Source organism: Balaenoptera acutorostrata, chromosome 8, assembly GCF_949987535.1.
Source record: "Balaenoptera acutorostrata chromosome 8, mBalAcu1.1, whole genome shotgun sequence".
NCBI classification, from domain to species: Eukaryota; Metazoa; Chordata; class Mammalia; order Artiodactyla; family Balaenopteridae; genus Balaenoptera; species Balaenoptera acutorostrata.
The window spans coordinates 84,686,446-84,714,146 of NC_080071.1; the positions used below are offsets into that span (position 1 = coordinate 84,686,446).

The 27,701-nt window shown below is 39.3% G+C and overlaps 1 pseudogene; it reads right to left on the reverse strand.

The window, feature by feature from the left end:
* The window catches only part of LOC103019873 (60S ribosomal protein L7a-like), a 91,983-nt pseudogene extending 69,773 nt beyond the window's left edge, over nt 1-22,210 (reverse strand).
* Between the last annotated feature and the right edge of the window lie 5,491 nt (nt 22,211-27,701).

Genomic DNA, 27,701 nt, shown 5'->3' on the forward strand with positions numbered 1-27,701 from the left:
CTTGGCAGATGTGAGAAGGAGGTATTAAGGTTGACTTCTAAGTTTCTAGTTTTTATTATGGAATGAATATATCATTCTCTATGTGCACCAAATTGGGTTGAAAAAATTCTGAGTTTCACTGTGGACCTTTGAGGTCAAGAAAGGTATATCAGGGCTTCCCTGGTGGCTCAGTGGTTGAGAGTCTGCCTGCTAAGGCAGGGGACACAGATTCGAGCCCTGGTCTGGGAAGATCCCGCATGCCGCGGAACGGCTGGGCCCGTGAGCCACAACTACTGAGCCTGCGCGTCTGGAGCCTGTGCTCTGCAACGGGAGAGGCCGCGACAGTGAGAGGCCCGCGCACCGCGATGAAGAGTGGCCCCCACTTGCCACAACTGGAGGAAGCCCTTGCACAGAAACGAAGACCCAACACAGCCAAAAATAAATAAATAAATAAATAATAATTAAAAGGTGCTAATAATTTTTTTTAAAAAAGAAAACAAAATATTAAAAAAAAGAAAGGTATATCAGTGAAGGATAAAAACTAAAAACTCTAGTGAGTTCGATAAATATTTATTGAATGATTAAAGTAATTTTCTCTCCATTTTTCTGACCATGGATCATCACCAGTTACATACATGCACATACAAAATTTTGACACTGGAAATGTTATGGACTGAATGCTTGTGTTCCCCCAACCTGACAATTCATATGTTGGAGATTTAAGCTCCCATGTGATGGTATTTGGGGATGGGGATTTTAGGAGATAATAAGGGTTAGATGAACTCATGAGAATGGGGCCCTCATAATGGGATTAGTGCCCTTATATAAGAGACACCAGAGAGCTTATTCCCTCTCTTTCTGCCCACACATAAAGAAGAGGTCATGTGAGCACAGAAACATGATGATGGCTACCTACAGGCAAAGGGAAGAGGCCTCAAAGTGAAACCTATCTTTCTGGCACCTTGATCTTGGACTTTTGGCCTCCAGAACAATAACAATAAATTTTTGTTGTTTAAACTAACCACCCGATGGTATTCTGCTATGGTAGCCCAAGCTGACTAAGATATGAAATTAACTGGTGAAGTGGAATTTAATGAATTGACAAATTCCAGATGCCATTTCCGTTCTGATTCATCCCCAGATGATTTTATTGAAGATATCATCTGAAACCCAATGGAAGTATCTCTACATCCTCTGCGCGTGGCAATATTCAGAAAATGTCTACTCCCCATCCATTGGTCCCTGCTTCTGGAAATGTCTCAGAACAGACTTCGTTTCTAAGATGAGAGAAGGAGAAAGAACAAATATTCACCTCAATGAATTAATCTCAGTTTACCCAGACGAATCTAAAGATAGATTCGCTCTAAGATACATTCCAGTATCAATTACCTCTGTTGACTCAGATGATTAAACTAATCAACTGCCTCTTCCTGGTCTTATTTACTAGTTAGAGATTACAGTAAGTCCCCAACATATGAACAAGTTCCATTCCCAGAGTGCGTTGGTGAGTCCAATTTGTTCGTAAGTCCAACAAAGTTAGCCTAGGTACCCAACTAACACAGTCGGCTATATAGTACTGTACTGTAATAGCTTTATAATACTTTTCACACAGATAATACATAAAAAACAAACAAACACAAAAAGTAAACATTTTTAATCTTACAGTACAGTACCTTGAAAAGTACAGTAATACAGTACAACAGCTGGCATACAGGAGCTGGCATCGAACAAACAGGCAAGAAGAGTTACTGACTGGAGGAGGGAGAGGAGGTGGGTGATGGTAGAGCTGAAGGATCGTCAGCAACAGGAGATGGAGGGCAAGATGCAATTTCACTCATGCCTGACGTTGATGGCACAGGTTCTGGTTCCACTGATGGCTGGATTCAATTCTATCTACCTCCCTTAAAAAAACGATCCAGTGATGCTCTTTTTTTCTCCTCATAGATGACACGGCAGCACTGGATCACATTCTGAACAGCTGCTGCAAACTTCGTGTAATATTCTACGTTTGGGTTCTGTGCCTCAAAAACTAACAGTGCCTCCTCAAATAAAGAAAATCCCCTTGCTATTTCCAGTATCATGAATCTCTTCAGTTCTTCAGTTACTGCTTTCTCTTGTCTCTCTTCGTCCTTTCTCTGGACCTCCAATTCCATCAGGCCTTCATTAGTAAGCTCCTTGTGTTGCACAGCAATAGTACTGTACAGTAAAGTACACAAAAGCACAACCACTGGAGGATGCATGCACTTGAAAATGTACACCAGACACGTGAACTAACTTACGTGATTGGACATGCGAACACACGTTCGCATCTTTGAAAGTTCTCAACTTGAAGGTTCGCATGTAGGGGATTTACTGTACTCAGTTGAACAAGGAAATCTTTTTAATAGAAGAGCAGTCAGAAAACTTTTTCTGTAAAGGACCAGAGAGTAAATATTTTCAGTTTTGCAGACTAAGTGGTCTCTGTCACAACTACCCAATCTGTTGTAGAGTGAAAGCAGCCACAGACAATAAAGTAAAGGGCATGGTTGTGTTCCAATATGACTTTGCTTACGAAAGCAGGCAGAGGTCAGATTTGGCCCAGGAGCTATAGTTTGTCAATCCCTATAATAGAACATTGTTTTGGTCACATATTATGCTTTCAGATAATTTCACAATTACTTTATACATATTACATATACATAGGGCAAAAGCTGAAATCATAAGTGCCTTTGTAATCATGACAGGGCATAGCATATGTATATAAATATGTGGCTGTCTGTTAATATCATTCTCAGAGTGTCATTCACTATCTGGTAAAAGTCCAATCTGTCTTCTGGAAACCACTCCTCCAAATTACATGGATTCTGGTGTGGCTTTCATAGTTTGCCTTCCAATAATCCATGAGCAGCCTACACAGGCCAGTTAAAGCATTCCATTCTGCTAGTCAAAGAAAAATTAGCTCAAAGATAAGAGCAAGTTACAAAACTTGGATTATGTATGCATACATGGAGAGATAACTTTGTTCCTCCTCTAAAATATGAGGCCATAAAGATGATGTAATGTGAGACTCATTAGAATCATCTTCCAAAGCTACATGAATGAAGTCATCTATAGTATCAGCAAATGAGATCAATGAAATAAAAGAACAAAACTATCCAGCATTGCAATGACAGAATCTGAGGCCCAGGATCAAGTCTTCTGTAACAAAAACAGTAAACTCCTCTTTTTAATATCTACTGGAAAGTGGATTTCCAATGCTTGTAAACAAAGGGATTTGGAAAATAAAATTTCACTACAGATATTACAAAATCACAATGAAATGAGGCAACTTCAAAGAGTAAGACACGCCAGTATCATAACTGTACCAATGGTTGACTTGATTAAGGAAGAAATAAGTAGTAATTTGCGGGTATAGGCTTGTAAGAAAAATGACAGAATGCCAGGCTACTAGGAAAAAGTTTTATGACATCACATCTGAATTAATATTTAAGAAGTGCAGAATACTTTATAGACACAATGGATCATAGATATATGAATCATTCCCTAGTGTGGTATAACTTTATGGACAGGCAGAGAATGAAAGCTTCTGAGGTATTTGTGAAGTACACAAAACAGAAAGAAAAATAAAAGTGCAAATACACTTTAAGAATACAGAATAGTCCCCAGATATGAAAGTCTTCGGTGTAGCCTGACTGATTTTATTGACATGTCTAAAAGAAGAATGTTTTAATCATTAGGGGAATATGATGAGCCTTGGAAGCAGAGTAAATGAAAGTAGCAGCTTCCACTCAAGCACAGCATAGAGAGAAGGAATATTTAACCTTGTAGTTTCCATGTTCAAGTCCTTTTGGCAGGCATTGTCGATATTGAGGCAATGACAAGGAGCTATAGCCCAGGGGACAGTGTAAAACCACCTCTATTATGAGATTATAAGATGAGATGAAGCCTGAAGTCACTGTGTATTCAGCCCATCTAATTAATTCCAATCAGCCATACACAGTTTTTTTTCCTGATTTCGGCATACTGAGGAGACTTCAAATGATGCCCTATATTACTGTGGGAAAGACTTTGCCAATAGAGAGGGAATTTTCTGACCATTGTAGTCTTTAAATATTCAAATTCCAGTGACAGTGATTTCTCACTATAAACGGATGAATCAGAATTCTGATTTTATGAATCAATAGAACGTGTTTGGCTAATGTTATGTCTGCCCCTAGAAAATGAAACTATTCTCTGCAAGCCCACAGAGTCCAATTTGTGAGCCTCTGGAAAGGAGTAAGATCCAGACTCTGAAATGGTGAATCCTCTGAGCCAGTACACATGTACCTTCTGCAGTCCTAGGTCCTTCACAGCCACTTAAAAGGGAGCCTGCCTGGTCTATCAACTGGAAACTTCCTCAACAAGACCACTCATTGTTCTGTCTCTATTCCTGTGTCTCTTGGCTCTGTCCTCTAGGATCTTGGTTCCAGGCTGTAGATCATCCTGCCTTTGCCTTAAATAATAGCCTGTATTTGACGGAGTAGTTTTTTTTTTATAGACTTTCCTGCCTGTGGAAGTACAGATGTCAAGAACTTCTCATTTTGTACTGTCTCTATATCACTTTTAGCCCGCATTAATGGTGTTTCTGCCAGTATAATTTCTTTAAAACATTGTGGGGTTTCTATGAATTATCTTTTGTTGCTCAAGCCATTCAAAAACCTTAACATTCACTAATCTCTTTGAGATAGTCTTTCTTCATCCAGGGCCCCTTGTGAAGCTGCAGTGGGATAATTCCCTTAGATTGTTTAACAGAGAGTGTCTGCAAGGTATATCCTTTAGATGGTTAGGAGGCCTTTGCCATCAGAAAGGATCCCTGAGGCACTATCTTAAATCCTTTCTATAGTTTACAAAAGGTTCTACAGTCACACCATTAGCTTCATCCTTACTCCAAGACTATTTTCCTGATAGTGCTCTGAATTTGATCTTTGCCATGAGTTATTTCCTTACTTTGAAAATCTTTTGCCATCTGGAGAGGCTTGGAATTAAAATCAATTAAATTTTCCAACCCAGAAAGTCATGGTTTTATTTATCTTTCTACTAAATTTTGCTTGAAAACTAAATATTTACTTTTTTACCTTATCTCTCTCTTTTTCTACATCTTATGATGCATGACTAAGAGAAGCAAGTTGGTAGTTTGAATATTCTGCTTGGAAATTTCATTAGGAAACCCAAGAATTTTTTTGGCTTATTTTCTATTTTCTGTATCACCACATGATAATTTGAATACTCAACTGTGTTGTCAAACTTTTTTCCAATTTCCCATAATAATTTTACTGACCTTCCAGCTTTTATTAATACCTTCTTCGACGTCCTTCCAAATTTTCTTAGCAGAAGCCTCAAAACCCTTTCGTTTTCCATTTGCAACCTAATCTCAAAGACAGTGACAAGTTTTAAGCTTTTGTTATGGGAACACTCTGTTCTTGGGTGAATTCTATTACAATTATCTATTGCTGCATTAAACGTACTCATAAAACATTGTGGTGTAAAGCAACAACCATTTGCTATGCTCACAGATTCTGTGGTCACAAATTCAGGAAGGGCGCAGAAGGGATGACTCTTCACCTCTCATGATGTTTGGGCCACAGCTGAGAATATTCAATTGACTAGGCATGACTCAAACGGCCAGGTACAAGAATCATTTGAAGGTTACTTCAATTAGATGTCTGACACTATGCAGCGGTGACCAGAAACCTGGCCTCAGTTGGGATTGTTTACCAGAACACCTATACATGTTCTCTCCATGTATCTGGGCCTTCTTGAAACAGAAATCTAGGTTTCAAGAAGAAACATCAAGAGAGGAAACATTCAAAAGACCCAAATGGAAGCCCTAAGACTTTTCTGACCTAGTCTTAAGAATCATACAGTCTTACTTCCACCATATCCTATTACTCATTGTAATCTTAGATCTCATATATTTTGTTGATATTTTTTCTGTAAATAGAATTTGAAGTGAGTCTCTGAGTTCAGCCCAGTTTCAAGTGGAAAGGATTTAGAGTCCACTCATTAATGTGAAAGCAGGAAGCTCACGTCACCAAAGAGGAGGTCAGATGGAGCTATTATTAGACCTTCTTTGGAAATATGTCATAGACCATTGAATTAAACTACTGAATAAGAAGGAAAATATGAGAAAAGTAACTGTGAAGCCACAAGCTTACGAAGAGAAGAAATGCCGTAAGCTTATGAAGAGAAGACAAGTGACTACAGAAACTAAAAAGAAGCTTAGAATTTTTGGAGAATCACAGCCCCTATATATTGCCACGAAGTTCCATCCTTAGAGAAAAAGGTAAAATAACATACTAGGGCCACTACAGGATAATGTTTGATACCTTACTCCCCACAGGACTAGACGTATTTTGCCTTCAGCAAGAGATAAGGAAATATAAATTGAACTGGAGTGAGGCAAATCTCTGGTTTCTCTCCTGCTGTTGGTATGATAAGAGGAGACTGGTTTATCCTCCATTCAAAAGACAGGTCACACTTCAAGAACCAAGTAAGACCAGGATGAAGTCCTTGGAAGAAAGAAAAATAAATTTGGTTGATCAGGCATGGGTCTGGTCAAGACGCTATGGGATAAAAACAAGACTATTCAGTGGTAGGGATTGGGGAAGTGCTGGAATTGATCATCAATCATAGCAACACTCGGATTACAAAGTATGTGAACACATAGATATTTAGATTAAACATTGCTTATAATGTCTTCCTAGTTGGTGCTCTTAAAAGCTTTAAGGAAGCTATCCAGATGGCAAATGAGTACAGTGGAAAAAGCAAAATATTCCCAGGATAGGAGAAGTTTGCCTCATTGTGCCTGTTGTAACTGTAGTGCTTACTTAATTATTCAATTGTTTATTCAAAGTCTTCCAACTTGGTGTTTCCATTGGACACAAAGGATAAAAGCTGGATTACACCACTGAGGTGAGATGGTTCCTCTAAATCTAGACCCACATTATATCTGAGGAAGGAAACTTGATGAGTCTTTCCTTCCTTGAGTTTTGTGCTTAATAACTCTACCATTCACTTTCATGTCCACTTGGTCAGTACTTCCCATCAGTAACTATTTCTCCACTGGTTATCCTGCAGTATAGCTCTCGCTCTACTGTTTATACTGAACAGTTGATGGTGATAATCAGAGCAAGACCACAGGTGAATGAGGATTTAACATGGGAATCTGAAATTGTATGTTTTTGTGGATATTTATTTATAAAACAAGAATTCCAAAGACATTGCTTGCCATAATACTCTGTTTCTTTTTCCATTACATCTCTGAGATTACAACTGTGGTTTTTTGTTTGTTTGTTTGTTTTATTCTGATGCCAAAACTGAAATGCTTACAAAAGAGCCTAGCAAAGTATGCTAGATAGATAAATTAGCTGAGTTCACTGTTCAAGTAGCACTTAAGCATGATTATGCCAAAGAAGTTGTTTAAAAAACTATACAGGACTCCCCAAAAAGCTATTATCCTCATAAATGTGTATAGAAGATGAAAGGTATCCTCACTAATAAACTAATTATACATAATCTTTTCTCTGTTATGAGGGAAAGAAATGTTTTGCTCCTAATAGCATTAAACAGTCATTAAGAATTTTATTAAGAAGACGGTTATTCAGATGGTACTCATCACTATTTTTAGGATGCATGTGTTTCCATATAAACACCAATGTTCACTGGAGTAGGTTCATTTGAAAAAGCAAAAGGCAGTAGAAGAATGTACTGAAACCCATAGCTGCTATCAAGGCCACACCATCTGAGCACATGTGCTACTAGGTCTGTAAGTCCATATAGGTAGAGGTACTGGTCAGTGAACAGCATTTTATTCTAAGTTCTAGTATTCATAGCCAGTTTATAAGTGCTGTCCTCCCCAACTCCATCTCCATTTTTGCCCTTACTAAAACATAGCCTCTAATGAATATTTTAGCTGTATCAATAAAATGCCTCACATCTAAGGTAAAAATGGTGGTTCAAGGTTGTCAGTCTTGGTATGGTTTCAATGGAAATGAAAAATTCTTGTCAGTTACAAACCATCTTGTAGCCAAGTCACAGGTACAAAGAATCAAAGATACGAAAGAGAAACTTCCAGGAAATCTTTTTAAAATTATTATCAGGGTGCTTATGTGTTCTAGACATGTCCTGAAATACTTTCGATAAGGCGGTCCAGAAACACCAATTTAAAAAGTGGACAAGCCCGAAGAGTGGCGAAGCTCCTGGCACATCACCTATGAAAATGAGGCAAAAGCGATGGTTATTCTACCCAGTCTCCGTAATTATTGCCTTGTCTCTTCTGGGTCTGATTTTTCTCTCCATTCACTCATTAGTTGTATAAATATTTATTGAGTGCCTTCTATTTCTCAGACACTATTCTAGGCACTTAGGATATAATCAATGATCAAAGCAAAGATTCCTGCTCTTGCTGAGTATTCACAGTTGGATCAGAGTAAAGTGAGGAAGTCATACAATAAACATATATAATAGATAAATCATGTGGTATTTAAGATGATGGCAAAGGCTATGTAAAAAAGGTATTTGAAAATGTAGGGGTTGGCGCCTAGTAGAACTTTTTAACAGGGTGTTCATGATAGACCTCCTTGAGAAGGTGTAATTAGAACAAAGATTCCAAAGAGTCGGCAAGTGCGCACGAAAAGATGGTCAACATCAGTAGTCGTCAGGGAAATGTAAATCGAAACCAGGTAAGATACTCCTTCATACCTACTAGGATGGCTATAATGAAAAGACAGAAAATAACAAGTGTTGGCAAGGATGGGGAGAGATTGGAACCTTCATTCACTACTGGTGAAAATGTAAAATAGTGCAGCTGCTTTGGAAAACAGTTTGGCAGTTACTTAAAAGTTAAACATAGATACCATATGCCTTATCAATTTTGCTCTTAGAGAAGTGAAAACCCAGGATAAATGAAAACATAGGTCCACAGAACAACTTGTACATGAGAATTCATAGCCACGTTGTCTATAATAGCCAATAAGTGGAAACAACACAAATGTTCGACTGATGAGTGGATGAATAAAGTATGATGGCATATTATTCAGTAATGAAAAGTACTGATAAACATTATGCTGAGTGAAAGAAACCAGTCATAGAAAGCCACATATTACATGATTCTACTTGTATGAAATGCCCATAATAGGCAAATCCATAAATATAGATTGGTAGTTCCCTAGGGTTGGAGGTGGAAGGGAATAGGGAGTGACTATTAATGATTATGAGAAGTCTTTTTTTGTGATGGTTGCACAACTTTGTGAATATAAAGCCATTGAAATGTACACTGTAGATGAGTGAATTGTATGGTATGTGAATTACATATCTCAATAAAGCTGCTTTGTGTATACATATATGCACATATATCTATGCACACACGTATATATCCACACATGCGTGCACACACACACTCACATAAAAGAACCAACTAGGTGGATATTTGAGATGACAAGAGTGCATTTTAGGCAGACTGGACTGCTAGAGCAAAGATCTAAGTTAGAGGCAGAAAAACAAGGAGTGGCCAGCATGGCTAGTGCAAAGGCAGTGAAAAAATAGAAGAGGCCAGAGAAGGCGCAGGGAGCTGGGCCACGTGGCCTGGTATGTTTTAGCAAAGATATGGCTTTTACTCTGGATAAAATGGGAGCATTGTACATTTCTGAGAAGAGGCGTACCATAAAATGTCATGCTTATGAAAGGATATCCTTGATCTCCCACGGTCTCTCCTGAGGATAGTATAGCAGAGGCCTTTCCCTTGGATTTGGGAGGCCAAGGATAGAAGCACAGAAACCTGTTGGGAGGTTATGAAATAATCCAGGTGAGAAGGTAGAACCCATAGGATGTGCTGATGGATTTTATATGAGGCATGACAGAAAGAGAGAATTCAAGGATGACTCCCAAGCTTTTCGCCTTGGCAACTGGCAGGATGGAAGTACCAGCAACCATGTGAGGAAGGATATGGGTGGAGCAGGTGTGAGGGGGGCAGAAACCAGGAATTTAGTTTAGGGCATGTTGAGCTCCGTTATGCTCTTTAGAGATCCAAGTAGAGATATTGAGTAGGTTGATATTGAATAACATTGAGCCTTACCGTATTTTACCTTTTCACAGGAAAGGCGATGGGAGACCAAGGATATCCTTTCAAAAGCATGACTCGTATCATGGTGTGCCTCTTCTCAAAAATGTACGATGCTCTGATTTTATCCAGAGCAAAAGCCATATCTTTGCTAAAACATACCAGGACACATGGTCCAGCTGCCTGCCCCTTCTCTGGCCTCTTCTATTTTTTCACTCCCTTTGTACCAGCCATTCTGGCCACTCTTTTTTTTCTGTCTCTAACTTTCTAACCAGAAATTGTGGTTCAAAATATCTTTAACGATATTTAAACTTCCTCAGGAGCAAGGAAACAATTAACTTAGGTTGCACTCCTATTGCTAAACAAAAGCATTGGGTAACCCCAAGTGATGGGAAACACTATCCTAAAGCTAACATTGGTACTAACAATAAAAATAACCATGATTTTTAAAGCACATACTATGTGCATTCCATTGACATCATGTCTAATTCAACAGTTCCTCAGGAAAGTATTAAGATGCAGAAAATAAGTCGCTAAACTTACCCAAATACACAAAACTAAATGAGTGGTCAAGCCACGATGTAACCACAAAGCTGTCAAATGTTGTCCAAGGCCCCCAGCAGGGGGCCTTGAAATACAATTTGAGAAATACAATTTGAGAGGCCTGAGTTCTAGGCCAGAATCTTGATCACTCACTTGAGACACCTTGACCAAAAGTGACCTTTTAGGCGTTACAGTTAAACACTCTGAAATAGATATAAAAGCACCTAGTTCATTGGTTTTTCTGGAGACTATATATGTTAAAATATAAGAAAGTGGTTTGAATTGTTTTTAGCACTACACTTGTCCAAACTACATTCACTGAACTCATTGACGTAAACTTCATCGCCCTGGGTGATGCCAAGAGCAAAATACTTCTCTAATGAAACATCTGTCTCTGCTGCCACAACAACTTTGTGTTGTAAAGAGAAAAAACTTGAGAACAGCTGGCTCCTTTTGCCTTATTGGTCAGAAAAGGGGATTTTATATATATATATAGAGAGAGAGACAGAGACAGAGACAGAGACAGAGACAGACAGAAACAGAGAGACAGAGAGAATGATGATGAATTAGAAATGGATAGAAACCAGGGCAAAGTTTAGGGGAAAGGGAAACAGCAGGAAGCCTTAAGACAACCGGCTGACTGAGGCATAAAATTAAGTGTAAAGTAAAAACCTATTTCAGGAAATATACATTTATTTTTAGAGAAAGATTTAAACCACTTTAAAAATTAGCAAGAGAAATATTCATGCTACTGGAGATTCAAAAATTAAAGGAAACTGGAAATCAAGTGTTACAAAGTTAACAGACTTTGTTCTATCACTTACAGTAAAATACCCCAGAGCAACCTTAAACCCAGGGAACCAGCAAAGAAGAAGGAAATTAAGAAAATAAAAGAAAAAGAGGTTCTTAGCTTTGAAAAGACTATACAGAAGTAGAAAAGAGAAAGGTGTTAAGTCAGGAAAGCATAAAAAAAAGACAAAATTGGAGTGATAATTATGGGTATGCAAATGACAGCTTCCCAAAGCATATGTGGTAGGTTAAAATATTACTTTAAATAATGATTTAGAAATTTGGTTTTTAAAAAGCTCTTAGTGCTTATCTGGTGATTCTCTTTGAAAGTACTCCAAGCATGTCCAGAGACTGTGGAAGACTTTACCCACACACCTAGCTGCCACATGCACCTCGAGTGGGCACTGGGCCTCTGGTTATCTTCCAAAGAAGAGCCAGCTGACATTTTGTTGTATGGTCTTAACATTTATTTTTTGCTAAGTAAAATGCAAACAAATCATCTCTTGAGCACGACAGGCCTCCTAGGATAAATTTGGCCTATTATACACTCAATTGATTCAATTTGCCTTTGATTATTTGGCTGGCATTTTCACAGAAAACAAGTCTAGTGCAGAGATGACCCAGTTCTAAAAAAATTCTTGCCACTTAATATAGAGTAAGCTGACAGAAGCAATGCTTACAAAGTGCCCACATTATGGTAAAGTGGTAGCAAATCTAGAAAATTGGTTATTGTTAGCTTTAAATTGTTATTTGGTAATGATTGTAATGATTTTGCTAATATCTGTTGTGCTGAACCAACCCCTTCCATCTTGCCTAATAATATGGTGTGCAACTACTCTTTTCTATTTATTAATGGACGAAGCTAAATCTCGGTTATCTACAGGCATCTCCATGAAAGGTGACCTAAGTATAGCAGGTGATTATTTTTTTAGCAATTCTGTTGTAAAAAAGACAGAAGTCAGCACTAGCTAACTTACACACAAAAATAAGTTATTGGAAGGCTCTCGAGGTACTCATTTAGTTAAATAGAAAGTTGTACAACTAGTTCTGGGAAAGCAGGTGCTACCCAGGGTGGCCCAGAGGTCTTAGTTTCAAAGTCTGTAGGAAGAGGATGTAAATGGCCAAAATTGGGTTATATGCTCAACCTTGGGGGAGGAGCAGGGAGAGGAGATAGTTCTGGAATGCTGGTAGGAAAAACAACAGACAATGGTATCCACCGCCTTTACTCTAGCCCTTATCAGTGACAAGTTCTGTCCTACCTCAGTGCCTTTATAACTTGTTGGTCTCCCTGCCTGGAATGCAGATGTTAGCTTAACTGGTTCCATCATGTTATTAAGATTCAGATAAATGTCCCCTCTACAGAAAGCTCTTCCCTAATTATCCTAATTGTAATTATCACAAGTACCCCTTTTATTCATTGCACTTATCAACTCCTGACTTATTATATACTATACTGGGATACAAACTCCACAGGAGCAGAGATGGTCCTGAAAGTCCAGGGTGAATGAATGAATGAGTGAGTGAATGAATGAATGAACACATAAGGAAGTGAACTCTCAAGGTCATTGGAATATGCCTGATTACAGCCTTGCTGACTTCTCTGCCTCCCTCTTTGTGCCCCTTCTCCTACCCCAATGGATATAAACAGAAATTCTGAAGCCCATACTATTTCTTCCTGCTCTGAAGACTATTCAATATGGGCCAAGCTTGTCTCTGGAACTTCTACTCCAGGAGTCGGTTTCAGGGGAAGTGGGGCTGATGCTGGGCCACGGCCCTGAGCTGAGGGACCTGAGCTCTGGTTCTGCCTCCCGATGTGTTCTGGGGAAATGACTCCACCCTCCCCCCCAATACAGTTGTCTCATCTCTAAAAGGAAGCATTGGGACTGGCCCAGTGGCTCTCAGCTGGGAAGAAGTACCAACCCCTTGGGAGCATTTTATAAAGCTGTGATAGTTTTTTTTTTTTTCTTTTTATCATCAAGTATAGTCATTCCTACGCAGTTATATGTTGAAATATATAATACTGTGAGTTAATTTCCAATTATGCCTACTTCAAAGTAGAGTTAGGGCATTAATGTTTGAAATTATGTTTGTGTGTAGGTAGGTTACACAATCTATTATTTTAATTCAAGAGAGTAAAGGAATGGTATAAAAAAGTGTTTTTAAAATAGGGAGCTTTAAAAGAGGAAAACAAATACCATATGCTAACATGTATATATGGTATCTAAAAAAAAAAAAATGGTTCTGATGAACCTAGGGACAGGACAAGAATAAAGACTCAGACGTAGAGAATGGATTTGAGGACACGGGAAGGGGGAAGGGTAAGCTGGGACGAAGTGAGAGAGTAGCACTGACATATATGCACTACCAAATGTAAAATAGATAGCTAGTGGGAAGCAGCTGCATAGCACAGAGAGATCAGCTCGGTGCTTTGTGACCACCTAGAGGGGAAAGATAGGGAGGGTGGGAGGGAGACGCAAGAGGGAGGGGATATGGGGATATATGTACACATAATAGCTGATTCACTTTGTTATACAGCAGAAACTAACACAACATTGCAAAGCAATTATACTCCAATAAAGATGTTAAAAAAAAAAGAAAAATAAGGAGGTTCGGGACTAGTGCTGCATGGCCAGGTGACTCCTGCAATGAAAACACAGGATGCATGGCTTTCTCCTTCCTCCTCTTCAAAGTCGCCTCAGCGTGGCATCATGGCCTTGTCTATTGCAAATCCTCAGACCAGACACACCCATGAGCAAAAACGAATGCAAGCACATCTTCCAAACACGGACATCAAGAGAACTGAAACTCTGGGTAGTGGTCCAACTTCTGGGGCAGATCTGCTAAGACCCAGGGGCAGTGGTCACAGGAGAAGGAGGGGGAGGTGATGGCAGGACAAGTCTGCCCACTGTTAATGAAATCCTGCATGCCATCATGACAGCCCTTCTCCAATCTAGACCTCCATCCACACTTTCCCCAGCTCTCCTGGTCCACCGATGAACTCTGAACTTTATCTACTGTCACGATGCTCACTGCCACTTTATATTTTCTACTTTCAGACCCCTGGCATGTACTCTGGATAGAGTAAAAGTTCTTGCTTTCCTCCAATGTATTCCTCATTTATTGCCAGAATGTTCTTTCTCAACTGAAAATCTCATTGACTGTTAATAAATAGTGAAATCACCCAAATGAAGGACACTAAGGAAAAAGAAACAAAAACAAAGCATCTTAAGATCTGCCCCACACAGATTACCTGCCATCCGCTGATTACAAAGACAACCCATGCTCTGGGACAGCTCTGAAATGGTGTTATTGAATATCACTCGAAACCGTGTGCTTGCAGCGGGGGCCTGGGCTTTACTTGTCTGGAGAGATTTCCATTATCGTGGTATTGACTGTGCTATGATTTGATTTGTACTGTGTATGGACAGGATTCTTAGGTTATGGGAATTGCTTGATAAAGACTTGTTGGCTATTGACTGACATGAAGCAAATAAAGTATCTCATGCAGGAAGATGATCTTGCCCCAAACATTCCCCAAATGGTGGTATATCTGAAACGTCTTCATTTACACCATTTATCACATACCCAATACCAAACTTATTTATAGAAAGCAAAGACTTGGTGGTATAAGGCTCTTATCCTGCATAAATGCCAAATATAAGGCTCAAGTGTATTAGTGTATTAGTCTTTGCCTGGAATCTTTTCCTTTGGGGAATTTCCTTCTCCCCAAGTCCCATGGTTAGGCTCTCATCACAGGGTAGGTCCATGACCCAGTTAGGTCTTTCTTATGACTTTCATTAGATCAACTGAGAAAGATCTGCTCATTTTAATCTGGGACTGTGTGTCAAAAGTCTGCCTGAGAATAAAGTCAACCAAGAGAAAACCAAAGAAGAGTAGGAGAAAGAGAAATGAGTGGCATTATTTGACCTTTGGATTCTGGCCTTACCTGAAGCCCATGGTCATTCTGAATTTTACTTAAGCGAGTTTGAGTTGAGCTTCTATCACTTGAAATTAGAAGTAAATATTAACTAATACATATGGAATAAATACTAATAATTACAGAGAAATAGCTTTTACTCTAAACCACTCTCATTTTCACTCTTTATTCTGTTGTGATATGAAAATTTCAGTAAGCATTTACTATATAATCTTTAACATATGAAGAAAATTATTTTATTATCTCCTTTACAACTGCACGATCTCAGACAGCTAGTCATTTTCAGAGCTGTGATTCCTTCTTGTTCTCTGTTATACAAGTTTGCCTCCCTGAATGCTATCAAAACTTTGACCTCTTTCTAGAAGGTCAGGAGTCATTACCTCATTGCACAAGGGTGAGAATTTTCCAGCTATTCTACACCCGTGTTCCACAAACAAATTCCTATAATATTCACAGAAACGTAGAGAAATGGCTTGATGGGCTCTCCAGCATTCATTAGATCAGCATTGAAATTCTGACTTTGCCTTTTATTCATTGCATTACATGAACCCATGTCTCATTTTCCTTTTCTGAAGAAAATGCCGTACGACTACTACCTACCTCAAAGAGGGGTTGTGAGATCTAAGTGAGCTAAAGTGCAGGAGGCATGGCCCGTGCAGGTACAGGGCAAGGGCACAGCGAATGCCCCTATCGGGACAAGACCATTTGTCACTCCAGCACAGCCCGTCTCTTCAGTACAATCCACCACACCTGCTCCTATTTCTGATACTGTTAGTAACCACTCTGGGCCAGCATAAAGCTACTCCTCCCTAAAGCCTCCGAGTCTATTTTTCTCATCTCAGTCAGTCATCACACAAAACTTGAGTCATTGTACTTGCTGGAAGAATGCTCCAGAAGCCTGCCCACCACAGTCCTCAGAGCCCGTCCATGAATCCTCAGAGCTGCTAAAACAAGGAGCTTGTCCCTGGAGAGCCCATGCGGTTCCTCCCCTCAGTGTTTATTATCTGAGAGACTGTTTCCCTTTTGCCAATCGCCTCACATGGTCCCGCTTAAATAAGGACCATCTGACTATGAAACATGCCAGAAGAGGTCACAGAAACCAAGTTCTTGTAGAGAGCAGGATCTTTTGTTTTCCTTTCTTTCTTTTTTTTTTTTTTTGGCTGTGTTGGGTCTCTGGTGCTGCATGCGGTCTTTCTCTAGTTGCAGCGAGCAGGGGCTACTCTTCGTTGTGGTGCGGTGGCTTCTCATTGTGGTGGCTTCTCTTGTTGTGGAGCACGGGCTGTAGGTGCGCAGGCTTCAGTAGTTGTGGCAAGCGGGCTTAGTAGTTGTGGCGCACGAGTTTAGTTGCTCCACAGCATGTGGGATCTTCCCGGACCAGGGATCGAACCCGTGACCCCTGCGTTGGCAGGTGGATTCTTAACCACTGCACCATCAGGGAAGTCCCGGGAGCGGGATCTCAATAGGATTTCCCAACCCTCATCAAGTTGCTAGCACCATGAAAGGTAGGTCAGACCAAACCTGATCAGTCCCTTCAAGTCTGGATCGTTAAAACTAGACGAGGCAATTTTCCTAAGGCCACATAATGCCCTAGTCTATGTTTTAAGTGCAGGACGTGAAAGGAAGAATTAAACTATTGAATAATTTACTCAGAATAAAATGATGCAACCTTGGCTGGATCTGTAACAGCCCGGTAGACACACAAGGAAGGAACATCACGTGCCAGCCTTCATCTTCTGGAGCTATATGTCATCCCTGCCGACGCCTACGGATCCCTCTTCCACCCCTCCTGCCTGAGCTATCTACAGTTCACAGAGTCCTACTCACTTAATTACTCTGTTTAATGCATCTTTGCAAAGGCAATAAATGAGAGCTTCTGAGAGCTTAGGCCATACCTGCTTTCATTGCTACAGCGCCCCCAACGCTGTGTTGCTCAAACCTTGCCCCACCCACCCCCCGTGCCTTCTGGGATTGATGGCCCACCTCCCTTGGCTTCTGCTGTCTTCAATCGCTGGGACCGTGCTGTGTGCCGAGGTTCAACAGACGGCATCCGTTCGTGATAGTTAATTTATACTTTTTCCAATTCATGATAATGCTTCCAGAATTTGAAGAATCTAATTTGCATGAAATCTGTGAAGAATTCAGACTAAAACTAAAGGGCTTGTGTTTCAAAAAATATGATATATCAATTTTACTATATTAAAACATTGTAATATATTGTTAAATGTAATAAATAATTATATATTTGTATAATGCAACTATGTAATAATAATCATTATATTTGAATATAATAAAAATTAAAATATGAAATTATTTTTATTACATAAAATATAATATTTGTCAAAAATAATTTTCTAAAACATATATATTTATTGATATTTCTGAAAATACCTTCAAATCTTTCATTCTCTCCTATTAATTTCTATAACTAATACCAATAACAGCGACACATTTAAGACTTTTACTTTTATCCCCTGTACCGCCAAATGCTTTTAGTGTCGTCCAGCTGTGGACTTGGACACTATTGACACTGATAATGAATTGTGTTAGTGCTCATTACGCTGACAAAGCATTTATGTACAGAATAGGTGCTAAAAGATTTACGGATATGAGTTCACGAGTAAACAAGTGAACCGATGATCAGCTGAATGGATAAACAAATGAATAGATAAACAAATGGATGGAGACGGTCCCCTCTCAATAGCAGCCCACACTAGGTGCCAGTCGCTGCATTAATAATGGCATGGATATTATCTCAATCCCTTCTCACATCAACCTTAGGAGGAGGAAAACTTTAATTGTGTCTCAATTTACAAATAACTGAGCCCATTTCATTTAAGTTACTTGTGTGAACTAAAAAGGCCACCTGTCATATCACTAAACAAAGGATGTTGCAGCCATCAGCCACTACAGCTACCTCCCTCCCTCCTGGCACAGTGACCCCTGAGAGAACTCAGGATGGAAACGTAATGCCCACCATAGAATCAGCAGATTGCAGCCACCCCTGAGGAAACTCAGGATGGGAAAGAACAGGATACTGGCCCTGGATGGCTAGGGTGCATATCAAAGGCATGATTTCAGTGAGCCCAGACTCTTGCATCTTCCCATACATAGAAAAGCTCTAAATTCCTTAACTTGAGATGTCTGGTTTTCTTTAATTAACAGTAATCTTTTGATGTTCTGTCTACCTGATCTTTGTTGCAAAAACTCCTGTATATATCCTGGATTCCCCCTTGCCTCTTCAGAGCAGTCCCCCAGAGCTATCTGAGATGCTGTGTCCTGGGCTTAAGTCCTCAGTTTTGTCCGCCAAGTAAAACATAATTCTCAACTTTTAGGTTGTGCATTTTTTTCAGTTGACGCTTGCAGAATGTCACAGCTAGAAAATGGACTTTGTCCACAAGATTTATCTGACTCGAGAGTCCTTGTTTTTTCTACCACTTTAGTGTTTTTCCCAGTGTTGAACCATGATATATATCCCCCCCACCACCACCACACACACTCCATTTCACACCAACACAGAGTGACTGTGTGTCTCGGAAGGCACTAGGAGAATAGCTTAAAGAAACCAACTTCAGTTTCAATTTCCTTTAAAGCCTTGTAGTTTACTTAATAATCCATGTAAATTTTGCCCTATATTCCAGAATAGGAATGCATTTCATTACTATCAAGAGAATGTGGTTGTGCTGTTGCTGTTGTTATTTTTTCCCCAGATAGTCTAATAAAAATCATTGCCCCTACAGAAAGGCCACATTTTCACTGTGCATCTACGGAACAATCTCGCACCCACCATACCAACCAGAAGCACTCCAGGTGAGAAGCACGGGGTGGGGGGGGGGGCACCTCACAGGTGCGTTTTGATAAGGGATCAAGGAATATGGCAGCACTTTCCACGGATAACTGACATCTGTGGGGCGCCACACTCAGGGGCTCTGTATATCTAAGACACAGCCCAAGAGTCCTGAGATTCCGAAAAAACCAAAAAGCACAAAAATGGAAGATGAAAATAACCAGTATGAAGTGCAGGGCAAAAAAGTTTTTTGTTGTTGTTTATTTGTTTCGCTGTTGGTGAGGGGTAAGCGTGGGGTGTGTGAATGAAAAATGTTGCCTGTCATATCAGCAAACAAACGATGATGTGATGCGGTCATCAAGCTCTCAGCCACTGCTGCTGCCCCCAACAGTGAGCCCGGAGGGGACTCAGAATGGAGACAAACAGGCTGCCCACTGCCAAGCCCTCAGCCCCTGCAGCCACCTGCAACGGTGCACCCTGGGGAGACTCAGGATGGGAAAGCACAGGATATGGCCTTAGATAGCTGCAGTGCATATCAAAGGAATGATTTCAATGAGCTCAGATTCTTGCATCTTCCCGGACATAGAAAAGTGCTAAATTTATTAACTTGAGTTATCTGGTTTTCTTTAACTATCACTAATCTTTTGATGCTCCAACTATTTGGTCTTTGTTACAAAACTCCTATATATCCTGGCTCCTCCCTTACCTCTTCAGAGCAGACCCTCAGAGCTATCTGAGAGGCTGCCTCCTGGGCTTGAGGTCCTCAGAAATCCGGCCAAATAAAACATAATTCTCAGCTTTTACATTGTGCATCTTTTTACAGTTGACAGGTAATCGCCAGGATCTCTTTTTCCCAAGGCCTGACGTGTCCTTCCATGCAGAGAGGCTCTGTCACTGTGAATTCCCATCTCCCTCCTTCCCCAGGAGAGGAAAGTTCTTACTGATGAGGTCCAGAGAGGAACGGGACATGTAGAGCCCTCCCACTTCCTTCCCCTTTGCTCTCCAGAGCCACTGTACCCAGGAAGTGTGGCTTCTGGTCTGTTCCACCATGCTGTGTTACGGTGACAGTCCCACTGCATGGGGATACCTATGAAGGTCCAGCCCTCCTGCGACTGGTGGGTAAATCTGGAAATTCTGCGGTTCAGTTTGACAAAGCTCATGTCCCCCCAGACATATGCCACATTCTCCAAAATCAGCATTATTGTAAATTAAGATAGTATTTTGGTCAACCATCTGCCTTATTTCCCAGTTGGTTCAGAACTTGGATAAGGAAGAGGGGTGCTATTCATTGGGCCCCTCTCAAGCTCCAGCTTTTTTGTGGAGGGCCAGAAACTTTCAGAAAGAAGGAATGGAATCTGTGGGTCAAAACAGCACATAGAGAGATGTAGATGAATTTGAGACACATGGCTTTGTTCCTTGAACTTCGGTATGTAATGCATGAATGGAATGTTTTGACTTTGCAGGTTGAGCTACTCATATTGGACCATTAAGTTGGAGGTAACCTGAGTTTGCAATTGACTTTTTACTCTTGAGACCTGACAGACAGTTGAAGTTTAGTTGTGTGTCACTTGGAATTCTCACCTTGGCAGATCACTGCAGTTGGATGGTGATTCTGTTCACAGGCAAGTAGCTGTCTTGATAGAGTAAGGGCTATGCATGTTAAGTCTAAAGCAGGTGGCTTTAAGACCTTACCTGTTTTGGGCAAATCCAAGCACTTCAGCTTTTCTTAAGGCAATATAGCTGAAGCAAAGATCCATTATAGGGAAGAACATTTTTCCATATATGAGCCTTTCAGGCATTAATGAACAGAAAAATACATGCCATTTTCAAAAGAGAAGGCCACCAAGTACTCTATGATCTATGAAGCATTAGTGAGAATCAAGATCAAACCTTTAACTCTAGGCCTAGGAATCCCAAATTTCATTCTGCTTTTAGAGTCAAGGTCGGAATTATGACAAGACCAATCTCAGATTCATGTGCCTTCTCCACAGGTTCAGGAGTTGGGAAACACTCCAAATCAAAAGAAGCATGTAAGGAAAAGAAGGTATTCATTCCAGCAAACAACATCTGTGTTGAAGAAGGGAGAAGGCTACCTAATCAGCAGGTTAAACTGTTACTATTCATCTGGATCATTCTGAAGATGTAGGGAATGAGCATCAGGAAATCAATCAAGACACCTCCCACTCCTGCACAAAAGGTGTGGAGACAGAACAGCAGCAAGACTTGGGGAGCACTGCCCACTTGGCTCTGAATTTTGGAAGTATTAAGAGCGATTTGAACTCAGGAATCAGGAAATAGCCATCCCTAGCTGAAACACAGATGAACGTGAGTGGAACCTTCCCTGGGAGGCAGGTTTCACAGCCCTCTCTTATGGCATAGAAAGAGAAGACTAGGACTTACGATGCTCCTAATGGGCTATATTGTGTTCCCCCCAATTTTTTATACTGAAGTTCTAACCCCCAGTACCTCATAATGTGACCTTACCTGGAGATAGGGTCTTTACACAGGTAATCAATTAAAATGAAGTCATTAGGAAGGGCCCTAAGACTGGCCTTATAAAAAGAAGAAATTTAGACAGAAAAATACATAAGCAGAGAATACCATGTGAACATGAAGACGACCATTTAGAAGCAGAGGACAGAGGCCTGGAACAGATCCTTCCTTCATAGCCCTCAGGAGGAACCAACCTAGCCAACATTTTGATTTTGGACTTGTAGCCTCCAGAACTGTGAGGCAATAGATTTCTGTTAAATACCCAGTTTGTGGTACTTTGTTACAGCACCCCTGGCAAAATAATATGCCTTCACAAGGATGTATGGACATTAGGCCACTGGATCAAGCCTTCACTCCATCTAGTCTCTGAGAGCTGAGAAATAAAAATTAAGAGACTTTCGACAAAGAAAAAAAAGAAATTCAAATTAAACCTTGTGAATGGTGCTTCCGCCGTTGCAAATTTCTGAGCTTTGCAAGAAGGTAACAACATTTCTAATGTGCCCTGTCAGTACATTTGTGTAATTTCCTGCTAAATAAGGTAAGTGCAGAGTATCTAGGTTTACCTCCTGCTGAGAAAGTTCTCCCAATCCGGCTTAAGTTCACAGGTCATGGCGGCTGGCTGCGCACTGGCTTAGGCTGATAAACATCGTGGAGAAGCTAAAAACTAAGATTTTGTCCTTTTACCCTCATTTTAGACTTCAATTATTATTATTGTTGTTATTTTTTTTTTTTTTTTTAAGGATTTTCTTATTTATTTATTTATTTATTTATTATTTTTTGTCTGTATTGGGTCTTCGGTTCGTGCGAGGGCTTTCTCCAGTTGCGGCAAGCGGGGGCCACTCTTCACCGCGGTGCGGGGACCGCTCTTCATCGCGGTGCGCGGGCCTTTCTCTATCGCGGCCCCTCCCATTGCGGGGCACAGGCTCCAGACGCGCAGGCTCAGCAACTGTGGCTCACAGGCCCAGCTGCTCCGTGGCATGTGGGATCTTCCCAGACCAGGGCTCGAACCCGTGTCCCCTGCATTAGCAGGCAGATTCTCAACCACTGCGCCACCAGGGAAGCCCTGTTGTTATTTTTTACTCTAACTTGCAAGGCGATTTAAGGTTTCCATAGGAAATTAACAAGAGAATAGGACTTATCTTGACATTTGAGGCATCTAATATTGCCATTTTAAAATTGGAATATACTTATTGCACGAGCTCTTTGACAATCTCAGAGAGGTTGACTTGCAGTTGCCCAGACATATTTTGGGATCAGAAATATAATAAGGGGTGACATTTTAGCCTTGGGTAACAAATGGCCATAGGATTTGATCTGCATAATACACTGTTCTGACCCATCCCCAGAGGACCTAGGAGAGCAAGCAAAGGCAGGAATTAGTATTGCCGAGGGGAGGGGTGGACCAGCTCGCTTTTCAGACCACACAGCCCTAGGAGTCAGCCAGCCTTTCTAGATTATTCAGAAGGCAATATTTAAAAAAACCGGAACCAATTCCATTCGAAAAGACTGTCCTAACGTGACTCTATTACTGGGAGACAATTAGATTAGACATGCTTCTCTAACCCTCTCCAGGAAACAATGGCAACACTCTTCCCAGGAAGCCAAGTTGACTGTCACCCTCCTGCATGCGCGGGAGCTGTTTAAATCCACAGCCAGTTCTTAAAGAAGAGTTATAAGATACTCAGACTTGCCTGTGATCGATAAAGTGGGAGATGAGCCACATGACTGGAATTGCGGGGCCCAAATTGAAGCACACCTCGAGAAACATCTGAAACACCATTTAATGCGAAGTCGTGTGCCCACTACTCGCTGAACCCATTTTCTTCTGGTTACAAGGGTTCATCTCAAGGAGACATGTTGAGGTCAGCTGGAGTTCTGCCTGCCGAATACAAAAAGTTCTGTTTGCACTGGCCGACAAAGGGGAAGGTGACAATCTACCTGAAGTGCAAAAAGACGCAGAACAGTCCCTGGATCCAAATTTGGCCAATACTGTTCAGCTGAGCTGCCAGGAACCCACATGACATGCTCATGAAAAGCGATCTGTCCCTGCACAGGCCCGCCCTCCATGGAAATGACCAAAGCTAAATAGATGTGCATTTCACCCAATATTACTCCCAACACAGATCAGAACAGAACTTGTGTCTCAGAAACACCCAAAGTGTGGATGTTTTTGTATCTGAACAGTGGGTGGGGTTGAACATAGATACAAGGAAAGATGGAAGAATACAAGGAGGCCATCAGCTTCCAGTGTAGCCAATTAAAACCCTTTCCTTAGCAGAGTAAAGCAAACATGTGGGAATAAAAGTGGCAAAAAGTAATTGCATTTCAAAACTGAGGCAGCTAAAAGCTGCAAGTATGAGGAATTCAATTACAACAATGTAACAAAAAATAAATAGAGCAAGTAAACACATATTTGCCAGAAATTATGATGGTCATGCCAAGCTGATTCTGCAGTTGCAGTTCCAATGCTGGTCTAACCACCCAAAAAAAAATAAAATAATGATTTCACTCACCCTGAATCCTGATCTGAATTTTCTTCCAATCACTTGGATCATCTTGTCCTTTTTTAAGTTTAATAAGGAAGATTATGAAGCATTCAATCTGAACGTCTAATTTTAAAAAAGAAACGCCTGGGTTTTTTAATTCAAGAAAGATAAATTTAGAAAATAAAAAAGTGAATAAAAGTAATGGGTAAATAAATAACCTATTTCAATATTCAATAATTAGCATTGGTATAAACTTCCATTTTTTCATATGCATAGAAAATCTAGTATATATAATGTTAGTCGTGTAACATACATTATCATTTGTGTTTTCGCTTTTTACTTAACATTATATCATTAGTATTTTTAATGTTGTCTTCCTAGCCACAATTTTTAATAGCTGCACAACATGCCTTTAATAGATGTGCTTAATTTCCCTCATATCATATTGAATAGTTTTTTCTTTCCTTGTTGTTTTCTCATTAGTATTAGCACTACTGATATTTAATAACAGCAAACACATATACAGTTAACCCTTGAGCAGCATGAGTTAGAACTGCATGGGTCCACTTATACATAAATTTTTTTCACTAAATACATACTATAGTACTACACAATCCACGGCTGGCTGAATCCACAGAGGGCCAGCTGTGAAGTTATGTGTGAATTTTCAACTGCATGGTGGGTCATCACCCCTCACCCCTAAGTTTGTTGTTCAAGGGTCAACTGCATACTGATCAGTATGTGAGATGCACTTTATATATTAATTCAATCCAAGGGAGGGGACCTTGCGAAATGGGTGCTTTTATCCCCATTTTACAGATGAAGAAACTGAAGCACAGAGCATTCACCCAGATACTATAGCAGAACAAGGTTTCTAACCAAGGCAATCTTGGCCCTGAGTCCATGCTTTTGATCATTATACTATGTGTAGACATAATTTTTTTCTCCTCTTACTTAGGATTGTTTTTCTTAAGATAGATTTTCTGAGTAGTAGAATAAGTAGACAAGAATGGATGAACATTTCAAAGATTCTCAAAATATAATCGCTGAATTGCTTCCCCAACTGTTACGAATATTGTACCATCATTTGCTCCTAAATCTACACATTGTGAAGCCATGTATTCAGTTCTAAATATTCAAGACTATCCTTTCTTTATTGTGTTTTCCTTTGATCAATAGAAAATGACTCCCCAATTTTTCTATTAAATATTTTTCTAATAATTAACTATACTTGTCTAACTTTAATGCTATTAGGTTAAATTATTTTGTTTATTTGTTGTTATTTGTGCAGTTTTTTTACATTCACCTAGTTTATACTTGTCCAGTCTTTTACTTTAACCTTCCAGTGTCTTTTTGTTTTTGATATACCTCTTATAAGTAGTAAATTATTGAATTGATTTTAAAGGTCCAACGAATTTATATTGTTTTTCCACCACTTTTATACCACTATACCTCTGGTATCACTCAGGATATCGTATGTGTGTTTATAATTAAAATTGATCTACAGATTAATTAACTTCCTCCCAATCTTGTCATTTTGGATACCTGAGTCCTATTTATTTCTTAGAATTAATTTGAAAATTTCTCAGATTTCCTGTGTTGGAAAGTTTAAATGGCATGAGAGTAATCAACTCACTGACTATCTGAAAGAACTCAAAGTAAAACTTTCTGGACCCAGAAAAATTGAAGGAGGGGAGAACACAGTACTTTTTTATAATGAGTTTCAATGTATTTCATAGTTACATGTCAATTCAGATTTTAAAAATTCTTCTTGAAGCAATTTTACAAATTTGTATTTTCAATAAATTGCCTATTTAACTGAAATTTAAACATGCATTAACATAAATTTTATATAATATTCTTTCATAATTAAAAAAAGAACCTTTACATTTCTGGTTATATCTCCTTTCAAATTTATAATGCAGTGTGTCTGTGGTTACTCATTTTACCTCTCATTTATTATCCCACTTTATTGGATTTTTCAGACCACTGGGACTTAAAATAGTTCACATATTTCAATATTTCTTGTCTTTTGTTTATTTATATACTTCACTAATTTCTACTTTGATCTACAGTAATGCTGTTTTTTTCTCCCTAGGAATGTGTTACAGCTGCTTTTCTTAGCCTCTTGAATTGAAAACATTCTTTCTTCCTTCATTCTTCTTCATTCTTTCTGATTAAATAACAAAGCATCAGCTACATTCCACAAATATTGATGTTATGTGATTATAATCATTATATTTAAATCAGTTTAGTGTGGCGCTTTAAAATTGGTTCACTACGGGACACTCTCTTCAAAAAGTGGAGCCTCATTTGCCTCCTGTTAGGTGTGGGCTGTTCTCAGTGAGTCACTTAGAATGAGTAGAGTAAGGTGGAAAGGACAGGGGGTAACTTCTGAGATAGGTCATAAAAGCTTGTCCCTCTCTCTTAGTTCACTCCCCCTGAGCTGCCATGTTGCAAGCAGCCCTATGGAGAAGCCCATGCGGCAAGGAACTAAGGCCTCCTGCCAACAGCCATGTGACTGTGCCATCTTGAAAGTAGATCTTCCGCGTCTAGTCAAGCCTCAGATGACAGCAACCTTGGTTCCCATCTTGACTGCTCATGAGCCACCTTCAGTCAGAACCACCCAGGTAAGCTGCTTCTGAATTCTGACCCACAGAAACTGTGAAATAATAAATGTTTATTGTTTTAAGTCTCTAAGTTTGGGGGGTAATTTGTGATACAGTAGTAAGTAATACAATAAAAAATCACAGTTTTTTATTTCTTCTTTGACTTTAGATTTGAGGTTTTTTTGACCATATGTCATTGGATATACTTGTGTCATGGTTCTTTTAAACCTTTTTCTAAGGCCTTTTTGATACGAAAGTAAATTTTATACAATTGCAGGTATTTATAAGTTATTATATATAATAATGGTTTAATATATAATCAAATTTTTTGGTTTAACATATAATCAAATTTTGTGAATACTGTGTGGATGCTGAAAAAAGTGATGTGTATCTGTGTTTATGATACCAATCTGATAAATTAATCTGATAAAGTATATTATTCAAACCTGATATAAACTCATTTATATTTTATTTACTTCAACAACTGAGATTGCAATGATAAAATCTCTTGTAGGTATTGTATTTCAGTCCATTTCATCTTGATTTTGAAAAAATTTTTATCACGGTAATGTTTTTGTGAAAAAGTTTCTTAGTAGTTATATACTCATTTTAAAATGAATTAGTTAAAATTATAAGAGAAACTTTTGAAAAATTAGTGTAATGAAAATTTCCCATTGATTTTTATTATATTTACTGCATTCCTAATATTAATACTGTAATACTCTACTATTACATTTTTCTGATACAGCTTTCCTCATTTTTCACACTTAACTTTTTAGCCTTTGTTATAAAGTTGTCTCTTGTAAATAGCATTTAATTGCTATACTTTGATCTGAGAGCATTTGACTTTTAATTGGGGGATTTAATCAATTCACTTTTGTTTTTATAATCATTTAGTGCTAAGCTTTCCTCTTTTCCTTTAATTGTTCATGGATATATTTTTTTCTGTCTTTTAACATATGAATTTTTTTGGTGTTTTTCTTGCTAGTCGTTTTGTTTAAATTAA